At 50.8% G+C, this 9323-nt stretch overlaps 1 pseudogene across 1 annotated transcript; it reads left to right on the top strand.

The window, feature by feature from the left end:
* The first annotated feature begins 532 nt into the window (after positions 1-532).
* LOC311372785 (parathyroid hormone-related protein pseudogene) lies at positions 533-6594 on the top strand (annotated as a pseudogene). Its single transcript has 3 exons — positions 533-639; positions 5937-6085; positions 6218-6594. The product of its transcript is annotated as a parathyroid hormone-related protein pseudogene (transcript).
* Positions 6595-9323: the final 2729 nt, after the last annotated feature.

Raw genomic sequence — 9323 nt, 5'->3', positions numbered from 1 at the left:
ATGACAGACCCATCTGCCTGGGAAAGTAAGTTCAGGCTGTTTTCTCACATGGCCGTTTGGGTTTTCTGTTGGCTTTTGTTGTGGCAAATTGGGCTCCATGGAATTTGTGTATTCCCCGAAACATGTTGGATTGGTTTGAGTTCAATTAAGGCTGTGGTCTCTCCGTCTATGTTGGCATGACTGCGTCTGTCTGCTGGGTAATAGCATGAAGCTGGGTATGCTAATCATTTCAACTGAAGCTCAAACAAACACTTACACAGTGTGTAGGGAGATACCGGCCAGGAATAACAGGAGCCTGTTTGGGTTAGCATTTTTTTCTTCTTCTCAAAAAGAGAAGCGAGAAGTTAAAATGTTTTTTCTCTCAAACGCTTTTTCACCACCACCACCATGTAGGTTGACACACACACACAAGGCTCTCAGACGCCAACGTCGAGTGTGGAAGGTCGGTCCGTTTGAGTCACCGTCGCTGACCTGTCTGACCTTTCCCCCCCCCCCACCCCCCCTCCTCTCGCTACAGAAACCTGGTCCCAAGATGTTCTGCTCCAGGAGAGCTCTACAACAATGGTGCTTCTCGCTGTTCCTGCTCTGTTCGCCGGTGCCTCACTACGGACGGCCCATTGACGCCCTGAGCAACAGAATGTAAGTCCTCGTCCCCGTGAGAAGACTCTGGCTTTACTGATGTGTTTGTTTACCTGCCTGCTGTTGTGTGATTAACGACGTCCCCGCTTGTGGAAAACACACATGACTCAAATAGTATACAACATTGTGGGGACATCGCACGGTCCCCACAAAGCATGCTTTTTCAATGAATACGGTTCACACACTCTTAAGACAGTGCAGGAGTGTGGGTGGGGAATCCTTATGAATAACAAACGAATGAAATAAATAAAGTACTGTGTTTATAAAAAACAAGATTGGGATACGTTTGAGGGGGGGGGGGGTTCAGAAGTTGGCTCTGTTCATGTACACACACGAGTGGCCGCGCTCGGTGGGCGAGCGAACGGCTTGCCTCTAATAGCACGGAAAATGTGTTCATTTGTGGGACGTGCCGGCAGCTGTTTTGATAGCCTTCGCCCACCGTGTGTTTACCTAGGGGAGTGTGTGTGTGTGTGTGTGTGTGTGTGTGTGTGAGAGTGAGTGAGTGAGAGGGAGCATGTGTGTGCATGTGTGCGTGTGTGTGTGTGTGTGTGTGTGTGTGCGCGCTGAGTGCGCACGCGCATATGTGTGTGTGTGTGTGTGTGGAAGGAAAGTGTGATAAAGAGAACGACGAGGAGAACACTGTAACCTCTTTCACCTCCTCTCCCCTCGTCTCTCCCATCGCTTGCTCCTGGTGCCCCCCTCCCCTCCTCCTCCCTCCCCTCCTCACCCACCCTCCCCCCTTCACACCCTCCCACTGGAGACGAGATGTTTCCTTCCCCCCCCTCACCCCCCCTCCTCACCCCCATCATCCCGAGTCCACTCTCTCGCGACCAGGCCGGGGGTGAGGGGGGGTGAGGGGGGGTGAGGGGGGGGGGGTGAGGGTTGAGGAACACACACAGAAAAGTCTTTGTTTGATGCCCTCTTCTTCCACCTTGGTCGGTAATAGCTGGGGAGATTTATTTTTTTCTTCTTCTGTGCTCGACTAGTGTGGGCTGCCTCTACCTGCTCTTGTTTATCTGGTGTGTGTCTGGTGTGTGTGTGGGGTGGAGGGGGTGGAGGCGGGGTGGAGGGGGGGGGGGGGGGGGGGGGGGGGGGGGGGGGGGGGTGGAGGCCTACTGCTGATGTATGGCTAGGCTCCGGACCAAGCACAACCAATAGCCCCAGCTCCAGTATATTATGCCGAGCAGAGTCAACCTTCTTTCATCTCCGGAGGGTACAAAACACGCATCATGAGATTTTATTCTCCACCCCCTTCACCTACCCCGACACACACACGCACGCACACACACACACACACACACAGATACACACACACACACACAAAGACACACATACAGGCACACACACACACACACACACACACACACATACAGACACATGCACGAACAGACACACACACAGATACACATGCACAGACACACACACGCAGATACACACGCAGATACACACACACACACACACACACACACACACATACACACACACACACACTTTTGCTTAGCCACCCTCCATCATTTTTGTACGTTTTTGGTTTTTCGTTGTCTTCTCTTCTTCTACTTTTTGTTTTGGTGCTTCGTAGCTGCTCTCCGAGTACGCTGGGCCAATCAGGTTTTAATAAAGCAGGGCGGTGGGGTTGGGAGGAAGACGGGTGAAGCCGATACTGGGCCAACGCGAGACATTAACCTTGAAGCTCTCTGTGATTCCCTCCCCTCCCCTCCCTCTCTTCTCCTCGCCGTTCCTTCTGTTAATATCACATACCGGGAGTCTTTCCATCCCCCAAGACGCTCCCTGCTACATTTCTGTAGACCCACTAAATGATGCTTAAGAACGCTTTTACATCTGAAAGGCATTAAGTCAAAGCCAGTGTAAACCTGGTTAGTGAGGGAGAGAGAAGGAGGGAGACGGAGGGGGAGAGAGAGGGAGGGAGAGAGAGAGGGAGGGAGAGAGAGACGGAGACGGAGGGGGAGAGAGAGGGAGAGTGATGGAGGGAGAGGGAGACGAAGGGGGAGAGAGGGAGGGAGAGAGAGAGATGAAGGGAGGAAGAGAGGGAGGGAGGGAGGGAGGGAGGGGGGTGAGAGAGAGAGGAGGGGTACTTAAAGTTATTAAAGCCATGCCTTGGCCCATGTCACCCCCGGTAAGGTGTGTTTATTCGAAGACGACACGGGGCAGCCCATTAGCCAGTGGGGGGGTCTAGGGTGTGTGTGTGTGTGTGCGTGTGTGTGTGTGTGTGGGTGGGGAGGGAGGGGGGGGGGCAGCGTGTCGGGCCTGTTATGCTTGTGTCAGGGGAAACGCGTTGTGTGATGTTCTCTTAATGGGATTGCGAAGCCCAGAGCGTATGCCACCCGAGGAGAAAGAAAAACAGTCGTGTGTGAGTGTGTGTGTGTGTGTGTGTCTGTGTAAGTGTGTGTGTATTAATGTGTGTGCGTCTTTGTGTGAGTGTGTGTGTGTGTGTGTGTTCAAATGTGTGTGTGTGTGTGTGTGTGTGTGTGTGTGTGTGTGTGTGTGTGTGTGTGTGACAAACCGGCAGCAGCCGAAGAAGAAGAAGAAGAAGAAGAAGAAGAAGAAGAAGAAGAAGAAGGAGAAGAAGGAGGAGGCTTTACAGTGCTCTTCACCAACTCAGCTGGGAATGACGGAAAACTTGAGGCCATAGCCCGCCACCTGATCCCGCGTTGCCAGGAATCACCTAATCCCTCCGACCTGCTCCGACCTGCGAGTCACTCGCTCCGAGCGTCGATATCGATATCATAACGGCCGACGCTAAGCCCTGTGTATTAATAAGCAACGAGTCACACCGCGCATGCACCGCGCACAAAGGCCCCAGTGTGCGTCGCCGTGCTGCAAAACGCCAACGATAGCGTCATCAAAGCCAAGTATGTCCTTCCTGTCCTCTGACGCACACATCAAAGACGCCCCGCCACTCCCCGCCTGCCCACCCGACCCCCCCACCCCCCACCCCACCCCCCCAGCCCCCAAAGGCACGGGAAAGGCGAAGAGAAATGTGAGCAATCAATACAGTCTGGCGACGGGCCACCGGAGCGGTAGGGAGGCGAGGCCGATGTTTGGTTTGACTGCGGGCCACAGCCCCCGAGCCACAGAGCTTCAATCAGCTGGCAGACGGAGTAAAAAAGATAGAATCCCACCCGGCTGTGAAGGACCCACGGTGTCGGTTGGGACTGGGAGCACGGCTCCAGGCCCCATGAGCAACGACGCAGGTCTCTCCGGAACACAGTCAACGGCCGGTGTGTTTGAGGAGAAGGAAGCGGAAGGAAGCGCTCTGATTGGTTGGGGTCTGACAATCCGAGATCTTATTGTCAGACCTCGGGAGAAAGGCTGATTCTACGGCGCGACGTCCTGTGTGCGTGACTGATGTTTGTGATTTTGTCTTTTTTTGGGGGGGCTTATGGGAAATATGCGAATGCGTTGTAAGCAACTACTCTCCAACTTATGGCTGTGGACTATTGTGTTTGGGAGGAACTCATTATTTGGGAATGGGTGGATTATGTAACCTTGTTGGGGTGTCAAGTTTTTGGGGGTGAAAACACCTGAGCCTGGAGTTTGTGTTCAGTTCTCGCCTCATTGTGTGTGCGCTGACAGTTTATTTCACTGACAAAAAATCACCCAATACCCCCGAAATCCCCGCCAGAAGATTTCCCCACCACACACCGCCACTCGAGATCAAAGCGATCAGACACTAAGATCAGTTTGTTTGTGTGCGCGCGTTTGTTTGGTTAGCGCGTCCAGCCCCACATTAGCTAGCTAGCTAGCTCATCGCACGCATACGCAACGTCTTCGTCGGGGCTTTGCTTGGTTTATGTGTTCAAGACACCTGAGATAGCGCTACAGTCCGGCGCTAATGCCACCGAGACCAGCGCTATCTCCGCCGTTCCCACGCCGCCGAAGCTACCACCGAACTCTACACATTGTTCTTTTCCCGCCCCTTCGCTCGCTCTCGGCCTCTCTCTCTCTCTCTCTCTCTCTCGTGTTTTCGTTAGAATTTGGGCCTGGGTAACGGGACACCGGGGCAAAGCAAAGAGCGAGGCATGAGAAGCCCTGTTGGCGTTCTCTCACACAGACACACACACACACACACACACACGCACGCACAGCACCTGAAACGATAACAGGTCACAGGTGAATCCTGGCAGGAGCAGTCAAATCGAGGAGCAGTCAAATGGAGGAGCAGCAATTGAGTACTCCAGGGGTCTTCCATGAAGTCCTTCTTTGTCAACATTACAGGACTGACGAGTGAAGACGAGACGGTGGGGTTGGTGGTGGTGGAGGGTGGTGGTGGCGGTGGTGTGGGGGCGCAATGTATAGTGGCGTTGGTTTGTTTTTGTTTTAGGAAGAGGAAAGAAAGTCAAATAGAAAAGTCAAGAGTAAGTGGCAGGCGCTACCAAAGTCGTCTTCGTTCGCTGTGGGAACACACAAGTACTTGGCGGCGGGCGCAAAAAAAATATCAAAAACTTAACACCTACGGTAACTCTCTCGCCGCGAGGAATGGAGCGGGCGTTAGTGGATTTTAATGAAAACTGACAGCCCTTAGGATATGAGGGCCGCTCCCCCGCACTGTAGTCCACTACACAAATGGCCCAGTGATAGGCGGTCATAGTTAATGGACTATCGTTTTGGGGGTGGGTGGGGGGGGGGGGGGGAGGTGATGGGGGCGGCCATTTTTCCGAAAAGAGAGGGAAAACTCATCTGAACCCCTTTGGCAAGGTAGGCTCTCGTGTATCACTTTAACAAGCCTGGAAAAGGCTTCAGTCCCCTGGCTCTATTAATCATGTTATGATGATAGCCCATGAGTTCATTGCATGGATCCAGGAGCAGAAAAATATTTTAAATAAGGGAGAGAGAGAGAGAAAAAACGGGACTAGTGCACAATGAAAGCAGTGTTGTCAACGACAACCGGGAGTGACAGGGCAGAAGGGAAGACGAGAGGACTGCGGGCGGTCGCCAGGATACTATTACTGTAATCGTCGAAACAGGAAGACATCGCCATGTCTCGGATGCCATAACAACAACAAAAGGAAGACATAAAGCCTGCATTCATTTTGTGCTTCAACTCAATTGTGACGCCTGCTTTTGCCCTGGTATAGCGTGTGGGAAGCGTGTGAAACGGCGCACTCATTTGCTTGTTTTACACTGACCTCTGCTGGCCAATTAACATAACTGCTTCTGTACGTTCAACAATTGAACCTTTGAAAAAACTTGAAAAGGGATTGTAGCACAAAAATCGTCCACATTAAACGCCCTAACCTTTCGACCGCCCTTTCTGTGCTTCTGTGTTTCCCTCACAGGAAGCGCTCGGTGACTCACGCTCAGCTCATGCACGACAAAGGCCGCACGCTGCAGGACTTCAAGCGGCGCATGTGGCTTCAGGAGCTGCTGCACGAGGTTCACACGGCCGCCATCCGCGAGCTGCCGGTGCGGCCCGCCGTGACCAGCGGTGGCAGCAGCGTAGGCGGCAGCAGTAGCAGCGGCGGTGGAGGTGCTGCAGGCGGTGGCGCTGTCGGCGTGGGCGTAGGCAGTGCCGCGTCCGTCGGCGTGGGCGTGGGCGGAGTTGGAGTCGGCGGAGGAGGAGGAGGAGGAGGAGGAGGAGTGGGCGTGGTGCTGCCGGGCCTGGCGACCACCATCAACCTGAGCACCACCGGGAGCACGCTGCACTCCAAGCCCCCCGGAGGCACCAAGAACCTGCCCATCAGCTTCCGCCTGGAGGAGGAGGAGGAGCTGGGCGGGGGCACCAACCTGCCCCAGGAGACCAACAAGTCCCAGGCCTACAAGGACCGCAGCGCCACGGGCAAGAAGAAGAAGAAGGGCCGGTCGGGGAAGCGGCGCGAGGGCGAGAAGAGGAAGAGGCGGGCGCGCTCGCTGCGGTGGCTGGCCCGGGACGAGGCCGGGAGCGGGTACCACCTGGGGTGGAGGCCTCTCTGGGGTCTACCGAGGGCGGGCCACTAGGGCTGCATCCTCTCCCCCCCCCCCAGCCCCCCCCCCCCCCCCCCCCCCCACCCCCCAACCCGCCCCTCCACCCCCCCACCCCCCCACCCCCCCACTCCCACCCAGAGATAACACTGTCAGCTTCTGACAAAGGTGAGACGCCTGGTGTGACCGTGACAGCTTTGGCTCTCACACACGCACGCACACAATGCACACACATGTGGACACACACATGCACATGCACGCACACACACACACACACCACACACACACATGCACCCGCACACACATGCATGGACACATGCACGGACACATACACGTGTACACACCTGTATTCACACACACACAGACACGCACAAACTCCCAGCATTCCCACACAAAGTCTCTCAAAGACACACACACACACACACACTCTGTAAACTAGCAACTCGCTTAGACACATAAACAGATTCAAGGCACACACACATTTCCCATTGCCTGCCGGCTCTTGTTTCCATTCAGATAAATTCGGGGCTGTTTGATGTTGAGGCCTGTTTGCGTAGCGAGGTGTCTCTCTTTGATGTGATTACAAACACCTGTGCAAATGGCTGTCGTCTGACTCAGCGCCCGGCTCATAAAATGTTTGGGATATTGTGTCGACGCACATCAAACAAAGGCACACACATGCGCACACGCGCAAACAGACACACACACCCACACACACACACAAACAGACCCACACTTACAAAAATGTTAAAAAACACTTAAGCCTGAATAAATGTCGGAAGTTCTTCCTTAGCTTTGACTTTGAGACTATCTCACTGAGTGTTAATTATTCTGAACACAAGAAAGTGAAGAAAATCATAAACTAACTGAACTCTTTTCTCACTTCTTTCCTTTCAGAATCCTGCAGAAAGTTAACGTGGACACCTATAAACTCATGTTACAGTCTTCTGTAATTGTGATTGTTTAGGAAAGTAATAGGAACATATTTATTGTCTGTATATATTCTAAATACAGCCGGATAGTGACAATGATGACAATATATTAAATAAAAATATGATTAAACATTATTTGATGATCTGTGAGACAACAGATTTGAATCTTTGTGAATCCTTGCATTTTTTCTTTTTGTTTTGACTATACCAGTTTAAAATGATTTGCGGTAATTTATTTTCGTCTGAATTGTGTATTTATTTTGTAAATTGTATCAAGGTGCTGCTGACCTTCTATATTTTTGTACCATAATGCACTTTAGATATATAAATATAAAAAAATATAAACCAGTATGTTTTGTTAAGTGGCTTTTCTTTTTGTGGTCAATTTTGAAATGAAGAATTAACAACGGTCGATGTGTGTTACTATCGTTTCCGTTTGGGATTTCAATCGTCGGTGTCTTTTGTGTTTTGGACTATTGGCTTTGTGTTTCTGTTCCTGTCGCTGCTGTTTAGAGAAACTGTAGGTATCATTTACCTTCGATGCGGACCACGCCCCTCTCACTGAGGTCAAATGTCGTTTTTTTTAATCCTGTTTTGTTTTTTAATTTCCTTGGAAAACCTTTCGTGTCCTTCGACTCGCCAGCGTTCACTCTGTACATAAACTGAACACATAACTGCTTGATGTTGATGTTGTTTGGCCCCTGCACTGAGACAACACTCTATAATGAACCAATTAAAACATTTTGCCAGTACTCTGCCCCGGCTGTGTGTGTATGTGTGAGTGTCCCCATGCGTCCATTGATAAAGATGCAGCCGATTTGAATAAACTGCACCTATTCCCGTTCAGAAAACACAAGAACCCCTGTATCCAGAACCACTTCATGGCTGTGGACCGCTGCAGGTCCCATCCAGTGTAGGGGCGTGGCATGTCCACTCACACATTGATTGATTGATTTTATTTGATAAATATATAAAATATGAAACAGCACTCTGTGTCATACATTACAATACATACGTACATAGTCAGGGATGAAACAAAAAAGCCCAAAGGCTTATTTCCATTGTGGTCCCTGTGGGGCAGCAGAAGAGGGCAAGTAGCAGCAAATCACACATCAATCATTCAAAAAAATTACACAATTACATACAAGTCACACACATAACAATGATCATAATTAAGACTGGAGATATAACTATATCAAGACCTATCCCATGGAGGTTTAGGTGCATATGATTAATGGGTAGATTGTGGGTGGGGATCTTGCTTGTCTGCATGACCACAGACACTACAGACATTGAGGTTTTGAACCCACAACCTTTTGGCTGGTAGTCAAATACTCTATTACTCTATTTTCTGATGTAATGCATGTGAATAAAGGGGGCAATGAACAGCTAGCAGAGGTCCTAGGTTTGATGCCTGGCAAAAGGGCACTTCAGCAGCATTACATTCGGTGGGAAGGAACTCATATATTCTTTTCCATCACCCATTCAGGATAGACTGTATGTCCAATACAGTCGTATTAAATACTGTTCTTAAAATAACTTGGATTCACAGCAATATGCTGTTTTTTTCATTACCAGGTGAAAACAGCAAAACAACACCCAACATCCAGGACACAAATATATTTTCATAATGGTTTAAAATATTATACATGCAACTACTTTAACTCAATTCAAAGTCAGGGATAAATAATGCGTGAATGTATCAGGTGTGTGTGGTCGTTGTCCCCATGTACTCCTCAGCCGTACCACTCGGGAAATGTGATGTTCAACTGCAGCAGTAGGTGTCAGCATAGAGTACAGGAACCACACACCAGTGGCCTACTGGTTTGTCAT

Source organism: Micromesistius poutassou (assembly GCF_964030765.1).
Source record: "Micromesistius poutassou genome assembly, contig: SCAFFOLD_6529, whole genome shotgun sequence".
Lineage (NCBI taxonomy): Eukaryota > Metazoa > Chordata > Actinopteri > Gadiformes > Gadidae > Micromesistius > Micromesistius poutassou.
Note: the sequence above shows the minus strand (reverse complement) of the source record. Positions and strands in the feature narration are given on the sequence as shown.